General features: G+C 43.9%; 1 long non-coding RNA gene across 1 annotated transcript; it reads left to right on the forward strand.

Annotated features, from left to right (window-relative positions):
* Positions 1 to 8111: 8111 nt before the first annotated feature.
* Positions 8112 to 11641, forward strand: LOC136351357 (uncharacterized). Its single transcript, XR_010734390.1, has 3 exons — positions 8112 to 8638; positions 9926 to 10021; positions 11339 to 11641. It is a non-coding gene; the product is annotated as an uncharacterized lncRNA (long non-coding RNA).

An 11641-nucleotide genomic window follows, 5' to 3' on the forward strand; every position in this document is an offset into this window, starting at 1 on the left:
TAACGAGCCGAGCCGAGCCAGCTGTTTTGCTCGTTAAGCAAACAAGCCGAGCTCGAGCCAGCTCGCGAGTTACTCGGTAGGCTCGTTAAACTCGCATAGCTCAAAAATCAGACATGCAGCCCAACCCAATAAGGAAGCCCAAGTTCCTAGCCCAACAGCCCAAGTACCCAGTAAAAAGGAAAAACCGTAGCTTTGACCATCCTCAGTCAGCCGAGGGCCCGAGGCGCCTCTCTCGCGCATGCCGTTGCAGGCTGCTGCCGTGGCCTTCTCTTGCGCCACTGTAGCGCTGCCTCGTGCCCTCGCCCTTCTCCTTGCACCGCCGGCCCGCCACAGGCCGCAACATTGCCGTTGCCCTGCCCACCGGCTCCTCCTCCCGCAGGCTGCAGCCGCAAGGGCCGCAAGGCCACGGCGACGACTCCGGTCGCTCCTCCCGCAGCCACAGCGCCACGCCGACGATGCCGATGACGCCGCTCCTCCCACCGCAGCCGCCAGGCCACGCCGACCACGCCCCTTCTCCCGCAGCCGCCGCAGGGCCTTCATGGATAGGGAGCGCCGATTGGCAAGCATGGAGTCCAAGAACCACAGCAAGGGGAAGAAATCATCAGAAGCTTGTCCAGGCAGCAGCCACCTCGCCTCTGTTCAGAAGCCACCAAGACAAAGACCTAAATCAAATCCACCAACCTCACATCAAGTGCTGCATCAATTTTTTTCACAATCTGTAGCAATTTTGTTTCCTCATTTTATCACTGATTGAACCATACAACTCGTTTGGTTATTAAGCTAAGATTTCCAATAAAAACCATATCAACCTGAACTGAGATATCCTGTAGGCTTAGCTATGTTATACCCTCCTGTACTGATTATGTGGTAAGCAATAGCATAACAATCTGACTATTTAATTGAACTATTTAATTGAACTTGCAGGGATCAGACTCGAAAAATGAAGAATTTTCTAAGCCGTCTGTTTCGTCTGATAGCACACCCTCACATTTGTCAGTTCATTCCTCAAGTCAAGATAAGGAAGTGGATGGGGAATCTACAGATGAGGGCAACTCTGGATCTCCAGGATCAAAGAGGAAAGGGAAACGAAAGAAGGGTATTTTTGTATCCCCTACAAAGAGTGTGGCAAGGGTTAAGCGTTCAGATTGTTGGAAGCTTTTCAAGGTTGTGGATGTTCCATCAAAAACGGAGAAAGGGGTCACTGAGACGAAGGCCAAATGAAGGTTTTGCTATAGGCTCATTGCCTATAAGAAAGGTGGTGCTACTTCAACTCTCAATCGCCATATAAAGAAGTGCACGGCATATTTGAACAAATTAGGCAGGCAGAAGGCTCAAGCTTTGCTTGGCTTTAATCCCGACATGGCAGGTGCCTCTCTCATTGCTACTCTTTTTGATTATGATCATGAGGCCACTCGTAAAATCATTGCTAAGATGATAATTGTCCATGAATATCCATTTAGGATGGTAGAGCACCTCTGGTTTAATATTTTGATGAAATACATGAATGCAGCATACCAATTTATTGGTAGGAAAACTATTAGAAAAGAGTGTGTGGATGTTTACAATACAGAAAAAGAGGTTCTTAGGAAAGCTCTTAAAAGTGTTGATCATGTAAACTTGACAACTGATTTATGGACTTCAAACCAAAATATTTGCTATATGGCATTGGTAGCTTATTACATAGATGCAAATTGGAAAATGCAGTGTCGTGTACTGAACTTTATTGAATTGGATCCACCACACACTGGAGTTGAGATAGCTCAGGCAATCTTTGAGTGCATAACTGAATGGAATATAGAGGATAAGGTTATCTCAATTACCCTTGACAATGCTTCTAATAATGATAGTGCTGTTGGCAAATTAAAGGACAAGTTCATTGCTAGGGGTTCATCAGAGTTCATGCCTCAGTATTTTCATGTCCGTTGCTGCTCGCATATAGTGAATTTGATAGTGAATGATGGCTTGGCACCATTGGGACCTTTGCTAGTAAACCTTCGAGAGACTTGCAAGTACTTTAAGAAGTCTCCTTCTCGTATGCATAGATTTAGAGAGGTATGTAAACAAATTGCATTGCCTATTGGAAAAGGTTTGTGTTTTGATGTGCCAACAAGGTGGAGTTCAACCTATAAGATGCTTTGTGCTTGTGAGTTTTACAAGGATGCTTTTGTTCAATATGCTTATGTGGATGCTAAATACCAATGGCAACCTTTGCTTGCTGATTGGTTAGTCTTTTCCAAAATTCATCCAATATTGAAGGCACTTGCTGAAGTAACTACTGTATTTTCTGGATCTACATACCCCACAACAAATGTTTTTTATCCAAGCATTGTGAATGTGAAGAGGGCATTGCTTGCTGCATCTAAGTCTACTAATAGGGACAAGGTTTTGAAGAATATGGTTGAAGCTATGTTGGAAAAGTTTGATAAATATTGGAAAGAGAAGAACAAACTTATGATCATTGCCACTACCCTTGATCCTAGGTTTAAGATGAGGTATGTGAGTTGGTGTTTTGTTCAAATGTATGGTGAGGAAGCTGGTCAAGTTGAGGAAATAAGTTGATTAACTCTTTGCCACGGCTGAAACGACGCATCGCCTTGAAAAGGCTGCAAGAAACAGGGGAAGGGATGAAACATCCACTTCAACCATTGACACAAGTAACTCATTAGCTTCAGTTAAATCTTCAAGTGAGTTCTAGATATTTTTGCAATCTAGCTCTGCAAATGTATCTAAGTCAGAATGGCTAATCTATCTAGATGAACCAAATCATCCTTTAACGGACAAGGATTTCACTTTGCTTGATTGGTGGAGGTTGAATACTCATAGGTTCCCTGTTGTGTCAAGGTTGGCAAAGAGATTCTTGACTATTCCAGCGTCTAGTGTATCATCTGAAACAACTTTTAGTGCTGGTGGAAGAGTGCTTGATGATTACCGAAGTTCCTTGCGCCCATCAATGGTTCAAGCACTAATATGTGCTTCTAGTTGGATACGTGGTTCTCAAGATAACAAGACACCTCCAATGGCTGTGGTATGATCTCCCATATCAACCACTTGCATTTTTCTTTACCAGTTTATAATTGCATTATATCTTAAGTTGAACTTGCAATTTTCTTTTTAGGCGGAAGATGATAAAGATGATGTTGCTAGCAACTAGATGATTTCCAGAGAGTGTTGTTGCTAGCAACTAGGATAGTAGAGGTAAGACATTTTGTAAGATTTCTGTCTTCTGATGATTTGTTCAAATGTATGATAGTGCTTCTGATTTATGTAGACAAGTATGGTGCTTCTGATTTATAGTGCTTCTAATTTGTTCAAATGTATGGTGTGGTGAGGTCCAAGGGTGTTTATGTTTGCAAAAAATATGTATACAAGTATGTAGACTTGAAGACAAGAATACTCATGTAAGATTATCTAATTTTGTAGGGACTGCTAGATGCTTGGATGACTGTCAAGACATTTTGTGAGGCTGACAAGATCTTTTGGGTGGCTTTGAAGACAAAATAGTTGCAACTTCAAAGGGCTTTTGCTTTTCTTAACAGCGATGCTATTATGGATCAATGGATATTATTTATCGTTTATGCTTATGCATGATTGGATCTAGGATATGTGGATCAATGAATGTAACAGACTAATACTAGAACTTGCTATTATGCTATTTGCTAAGTACTTGCTGCTACTATGCTATTTGCTGAGTATGTTATCTGTGAGAGTGTGATTGTGAATCTGTGATGCTATTTTAATTAATATTCATAGAGTTCTCTGAATTCTAACAATATGTGAATCTGTGAGACTGTGATCTTATTCTGTAGTTTTGTTTTCTTATTATGTGACTGTGATGCACTCATGCACACGCACATATGGACTGTGGTGGAAGCCTGGTTCATTGAGTTAACGAGCTAAACAAGCTCAACGAGCCAGCTCGCTGAGTCGAGCCGAGTCAGCGTTTGAGCTCGTTAGTATTAACGATCCGAGCCGAGCTAGCTCGTTAAGGTAACGAGCCAAACCGAGCTGAGCCGAGCCGAGTCGAGTTGGCTCGATATCCACCCCTAGTCACCACCTCCTCCTTCCTCACCGCTCCTCCCTTCTTATCCACCATGTTCTTATCCTTCTTCCTTTCGCCCTAGGCTGGGTTTGCTGCTGTTCCGGCGGCACGAGAAGAAACCCTACCGCCGCCCTCCAGGCTCGCCGCCAGCATAATGCCCACTAACACTAAGGCCACCATGACCAGCCTCATGCTTACCTTCTCCATGCAAATTAGGTCACACAAGATTATCTGTAGCAAGCAGTCTTTGTTTGTCATACACGATTAGTGTGGTGCCTTTTATAGCAGATAGTTTGCCTGCAATATCAGTGGTGGGGATGGAACTTAGAGAATTAGAGGTTGTAAGATGGATCTATTTTTAGTGTGAGCTTGCAAATAGGTTAGGCGGCTGTCAAGAAGGCTAGAGATGTAGGGCAATTGACAAAAAATGTGGTTTTGCAACCTACCTAAATGGTTTACGAAGGCGGGTTAATGGAAGCATGAAACAAGGAGGCTAGCAAATCGATGTCTGAGTAGAAATCAATGCCTCAAGGCATGCTCTCATACAAAGCATGAGCTAAAACTAGACACCACGAGCGCCACACTTGAAAAGCGAGCAATCTTGATCCTGGACACACGCAGAGTAAATCGAAACTGCAATTAAACTTTCAAATGGCACAAACATGCTTGGAGAACATGAAGTATTTTTTTGGTGTAGATTGCGCTGGTGATATAAGCACTAAACGCGTGGGTGCGATTAGATATAAGAACTTGAAAACTGAACATGTTGAAAAACAAAACTTGGCTATATGGGTGTACCGATGAACCAAATGGGTGCCACTTAGAAAACTTCACGACGTCGCTGCTCCATCTTAGCAAGAGTCCTACCTCAACGATGTGGGACAGCCTTGAACAAGTCCTATGAGTTTGAAGAAAAAACATCTGTTTCTCTGCTCCTCTTCATGTTCGAGGTTTGTTTTCCTAGGAGAAATGAATTGTGAGGTTCACTTCAGATTTAAGGTGACAAGTGATGACCATGGCTGCAAGGCGTCAACATCGAAGTATTCGATGGATCCTCCAAGAGGACATAGGCTGTTAGGATCATAGCCGGGAGCGCGCATGGTCAAGAGGAGAAGCGAGCAATGGTGGTCATCGAGCTGCAGTTTCATTGGATTTGTTCCGATGATTAAGGGATTGAGAGGCACGCGATGTTGTATCTGATTGATCAGCTTTAGAAATGATCTTCATCTTCTATCCTCACATCTGTAGTGGTGGTTTGAGAACTTATTTGGTTTGGGCATCAAATTAGTGTACGGCTTGGTGCCCTCATAATCGTTTCTTCTCCGCCTCCCAACCTAACAGATTGACCTTTTGTCGAGAAGCAGAGAGTGGAGAAATAGTACCGGTCTAATACGTGAATGTTCACGCGCCATCGGCATGCACGATCAAGAAAACGACAAAATCAGCAGCACATGCACCTTCCAGATCTGGATGCTATGTGTATTTGGAAAAAAAATTCCCTTTATTTCACGATTTCACGTACGCGGGTAGCCTACATTTTCTACACGTGGCCTAGTTGGAAAAAAAATATATGTTTTCACTTTCAATGCCCCAGCCAAAGGTCCAACGAAGACATTGTGGCCCATGGACGCATGTCGTTTACATGATGGCTTTTTGCCCATTCGATATTGAGGCCGGTTATTTTTTAAATGTTAGTTGGCAATGTATTGGCAAAAAAAAAAAGTATACATACGAACTTTGTCCTAACACCTGGCTAGATATTGTATAGGCTATTAAGCACTATAACGCGAAATATTCAGTTAGATTAGGTCTCAAATACAAATAATAAATTCAAAACTAAAATTACTATGAACTTAGTGTGTTTTGTAGTAGTTATGCAAATATTTCTCGAGATTTTACCTGACACCATTTATTTTCATAGTTTTTATCTTACTAGAAAAAATACCCGTGCGTTGCAACGGTTAAATACTATCTTATATCTTATTATTATTATACGGTTTACCTAAAGTGAAATTCGCTGTAGAAATTTGCTTGGATATTATTTTTACAAGATCATGAGCTATAATTAGGACTCCAATCGTCTCAAACTAGCATGCAAGTTTTTTAAAGAGATTTCTTATATGACTCCTTCTATATTTCCAAAAGCAAATGAATTTAAAAACCTACTCAAATACAAATCTGTAATTCCAAAAGCAAATGAACTTAAAAACCGACTCAAACAAAGATGACGTACCAAAGTACCGGCAAAAACATCTTCAATTTTTATAATAGTAGAGAAATTAGATATCTTGATGCATATGAGGCCGATTAAGAAATGCCAATAAAGATATAAAAACAAACACAAAGTTTGTCAACATACGACTTGAGATAAAAAAAAATGTTACGTACAAAAGAGCACAATTGAGTAGTGGCATCATTAGTGCCATTTTTCAAGGACCGGTACATATGAAAGTACATATATGCTGGTTTCTGTTGAGAACTGACACATAGACAAACATCTGTAAGCGTCGGTTCTCAGCAAAATAAATCGGTGCAAGGGATATATTTGCCGGTTCCTAATTTTGGCCTCCTGCACAGGTCGGGGAAGATGGGAAATGCCTCACACACACCGATTTTGTGTGGACTGGTACATTTGGTGGCATCAGTCATCAATTAGTAGTGGTTCATCGCGGCAACCCTCGCTTGCGTGGCAAACACCGCGAGGCCGAGAGAAGATTGCCGTGAGCTTCTCAAGTTTTTTCCTTTCTTCAGCAAGTTCAGGGGAATCTGTTGCCACGCACGTGGATGCATCGACGACCTCCTGGCTCGCCGCCAGCACGATGCCCACTAACACCAAGGCCACCATGACCAGCCTCATGCTTACCTTCTCCATGCAAATTAGGTCACACGAGATTATCTGTAGCAAGCTGTCTTTGTTTGTCATACACGATTGGTGGGGTGCCTTTTATAGCAGATAGTTTGCCTGCAATATCAGTGGTGGGGATGGAACTTAGAGAATTAGAGATTGTAAGATGGATCTATTTTTAGTGTGAGCTTGCAAATAGGTCATGCGGCTATCAAGAAGGCTAGAGATGTAGGGCAATTGACAAAAAATGTGGTTTTGCAACCTACCTAAATGGTTTGCGAAGGCGGGTTAATGGAAAACATGAAACAAGGAGGCTAGCAAATCGATATCCGAATAGAAATCAATCCCTCAAGGCAGGCTCTCATACAAAGCATCACCTAAAACTAGACACCACGAGCGTGTAACATCCTGAAAATTCCCGACAATAAAAATCACTAAAATTTTGAACTTTTTAAAACTTTTGCATCATGCTGGATGTTATGGTTGCTATTACTTGCCAAACTATAAATTGTCACAATAGAATATTTAATTAGTTTTTAAGAAATATCAAAGCCTAGAAGTTATATTGGATAATTTTTGGATAATCTAATGGAAAGCAAATTCATTTGGGAATTAATGAATAACCAAATAAATATTCAAATCAAATAATTGAATTCTCAAATGCAAAATATATAGAGCTACATCTCAACTCCAAATCAAATCTCAGCTATTTGCAGTTTAGTCCTCCCTCTTTCTCTTTTCCTTTTCTTCCTTTTTCTTTTCTTTTTCTGTCGGTCACTGTTTATGGGCTATCACCTATTCGATCCGGTCCCATGTCCGCGCCGGCGTCCTGCCCGTGTGCCGCATGCCGCGCCTCCCTCTCCTCGCGCCGCATCCATTCGCTCCCAGGTCATGCGCCGCTTCTAGGCCATGCGCCGCATCCCTCCGCATCCGCGCTCGTGCCCGGACGCCGCGCACGCGATCGACCACACCACCTTCGCATCTCGTGTCGCCCCCGTGCACCGCATCGTGTCTGTGCCGGTGCGCCATCCCCTCTGTGCCGCGCCGCGCCACGCGACGCCTAACCACGCTCTCTCGCTCCGGTTTCCTTCCGGGAAACACGGCGCCGCACGTCTCGTCGCGCCGTCACGATCCCATCACCCGTCGCCTCGCCATCGACGGATAACGGCCACCACGTCGCCCCTTTGTCATCATTGTCCTCTCACCCATCTCCTCGTGTCACATCGTCCCACGTCGTGCCCATCAGATAAACGGCTTCTCCTCTAGCCGTCTAGCTGCGACGCCTACAATCCTAGTGGCACCATTACTCCATGGATCCCCAAATCCCCGAGTCAGTGAGAGAGGAGGAAACTTACCCACGTCAACCTCCCTAACTTAGGCCGTATAGGCAGCCATCGAGTGTACCAGCTACCGATCTTATCCTCCACGCCATCCTGGCTTATCTCCAAGCCAAGCCCCCATACAAACCCCAACCCTCTCTGCCTTTTTCCCTCGAATGCATTTCATCGAACATCATGCGATCACTCTCTCACCACCGCTAGAGATCACCATTGCGAGGCTCCCCGGCCGGAGCTGGAGGTTGGAGGGAGTGGAGGAAGAGCTTTGCTGCCGCCGTCGCCATTGAGGGAGTCGAGGACCGCTGGACGTTGGGAACCACGCATCGAACACCTGCAAGCGTCGCCGACCGCTAGCCGCCCCTGTTTCGTCCGCACTGAGCCGCGCGCCGCCGAACTTCGTCATCCTGCCGTCTCTCGGTAAAACCTCGCTCCTATAGCTCCTCCTAGTCACGTAGAAGCTAAATCCCCCACCAATTTTGGCTATTAGAGCCCTTCGGCGTGCTGTCCCGGCCGCTGTTTCGCCGCCAGCGAGCTCACCGTGGACATGCCATCCCACAACTCCACCTAGCCACATTATTAGCGAAATCGAACACTCGGTCGCTCTAGGTGCTTCTGCACTCATCAATTTGGTCGGAGGCCTCACCTATCGCTCAAGCCCCAAACCTCCCGAGCTCAACCATGGCGGCTATGCCGCGCCGCTCGCCTCCGCTTCGCCACGCGCCTTGGCCGCCGGCGGGAGATCGCCGGAGATCCTCCGCGTCTCTGCCCGGCAGTTGCCGAGCAGCCCGCCGCCGTCCCGGCTCGGGCCGACCACACCAGCTGCGCCGAGCCGCGCCTCTGCCTCGCTCGGTAACGGGTGAGACAAAAGAAGAAGATGGGGAGAGAGAGAAACCATGTGGGACCCACATGTTATTAGCGCACACTAATCCTCTACCTAATGATGATTAGCCCAGCCTATGACGCATGGGTCCGGATGATTAGAAATCTAACTAAAATTAAAATTAAGTTTCCTCTCTATGACGTATGGGGCCCACCAGTGAATAAAAACAGCCGGTTTGACCCTAGTCAACCTTGTCTGGTCTCACCTGTCAGTCACAGTAGCTTGTGGATAATGCTGGATTAAAAATAAATCAGTTACGAACAGTACCCTTTCACAATTTCTCGAATTAATTCAAACTTGAATATTTAAACTAGCATAACTTGCTCATTTTACCTCGGATTTGAGTGAAACTTGAACCTAAATTCATCTAAATTCATAAGGTTTCCAATGGTATATAATTCACTATTCAATAAAATATATTCATAATTATTAAATAATTAATATCAAATGATTAGATAATGGTTAACCTAAATAGTGTGCTAATAAATAAAATTGATATTGTACAGTAGAGTAGGTGTGAGGATAATTCTCTTTAACATGCTTTATCACTGTAAAACCCATGTAAACTAATTAGAAGCATATGTGGTCATACCCCTTCCATAACTCAATAGATAGATCAACTCCGAATTAACGAAATGTGTATCCCATTTATATTATGATGATTATAGCTCCTAAATAAGCCGCCATGACAATAAGAATGATTAAGAAACTATCCGTTAGCAAACACGAGTAGTATGAACAACCCTAGGTTCAACCCCAACAATTATATTTTGTTTGTGCATATTTGTTTGTTGTTGAATATTGGTTCTTCTCGCGTATTATAGAAATTGTATATCGGTTAGTCGTGAGGCAACGTATGCAACTTCCAGGAGGTGAAGGTTGATCAAGATTATATCAAGAATAAGAACTATCCTGAGCAGGCAAGTCATCACCCCATCCCTTGAGCATGTTGATCCCAATTGTAAAATTGTTTTGTTTACAAATAAAATTACATGCAGTGATGAATATCCTACTTGTTATTATGCCATGCCTTTGATTATTGCCTATCTCATTATTCCCTTGTACCCATAATTACGTATGAGTCCCTAGTCACTTATGGCAAATGCTTAGTAATGCTAATTTAGATTCATGCATTCTCATGTTTATCAAATGCTTTATGCTTGGGCAACTACCTTAGGGAAGGTAGTTGAGATACGGCATGTGGAGACATGAGCGCCACATTGCCAAGATATTGATGAGATGATTTGTGAAAGAAAAATTAAAACTAAACAAATGTTTTCAACTGGGGCGGCTGGATGACTTGGGTGGAGTCTGGTAAAGGCTAGTGCGCCCCTGGTCAATTAAGGACCGAGCCATGAAGTTAAGCATGAAACGACCCCCGTACAACCGTACTTCTCGAATGTGTATAGACCTAGCGGAGTAAATAGCTGAGCGGAGGCAGTATCCCTGCATAGTGGTTTTCTTAATGTGTGTGAGGCAGGGGCCTACGGTGGGGCAGCCATTGGTAGGACCGCGAGGAGTGGGTGCCTACAGCGGTGTTGCCATCGGTAGGACTGCCATGTGTAAACCTAAACTTAACTATAACTTAATGCATGTGTGAGTCTTCCCTTCCCGGGAGCGCCAGAACTCCTCTCATTGCTAGAAACTTATGACGCCTAGAGTGCATGAGGATGTAAGTTCATGGAGCGGGTACTGCCAATGTGAGGTTATTGAAAGGCTTTGCCGTGACGCGTCTCATGTGTTGGGATGAGGCTCATGTGTTGGGCAATCGCGGAGTACGGGTAAAGTGTACATCCACTGTATTGTGAGTAAACCAAATCTTTTTGAATAGTCGTGCTCGCGGTTAATGAGCACCGGGACATGTATTACACTTGGCTAGACTCGAATTTCTTAATCTGATTGGGATGGGATATTGCTTGATGATTTTGTACTGGTGGATCAACTTCTCGGGAGGCGAGAAGGGGTAGACCACAGAAAACCATGACGGCAGTGGCGGGAAGCTATTCTTGGGAACACAATGGATGGTGGATAGAAACGTTGCTGTTTAATGAACAATGAAATTAAAACTTGATCAGTTTATGCTAGGTCTTAGGTTTGTGAAATGATATTTAAAAACTCAGCTTTACGCAAAGTAACCATAGCCACTCCTTGTATTATCATGTACATTGCTGCAATTTGTGTGGTGGCTTGCTGAGTACTTTTGTACTCATTGTTGCTCTATATATATCTTCTAGCAGAGTGTTGAAGAGAAGCCCTTGTTAGTGCACTTGCGTACCTAACAAGATGATCGGAGTGCAGTTCCACTCTAGGTCTCGTTCCCCAGTCGACTACTTGTGGCATGTCAACCGGGCCCTTGTATTATTTTGTCTTCCGCTGTTGTTTCTCTGATAGTTGTTGGCCTGCCTGGCCCTAATGTAAGCATTTAACTCTTTTAGCCTGAATTCATTCGTGATATGTTGTGATTCGGCTATGTATGTGTGTACCAACTACTGATCCAGGGATTGGTACTGATAAACACAAGAGATTTCCGATTTCCAAAA

This window comes from Oryza sativa, chromosome 8 (assembly GCF_034140825.1).
Source record: "Oryza sativa Japonica Group chromosome 8, ASM3414082v1".
In the NCBI taxonomy this organism is placed as follows: domain Eukaryota; kingdom Viridiplantae; phylum Streptophyta; class Magnoliopsida; order Poales; family Poaceae; genus Oryza; species Oryza sativa.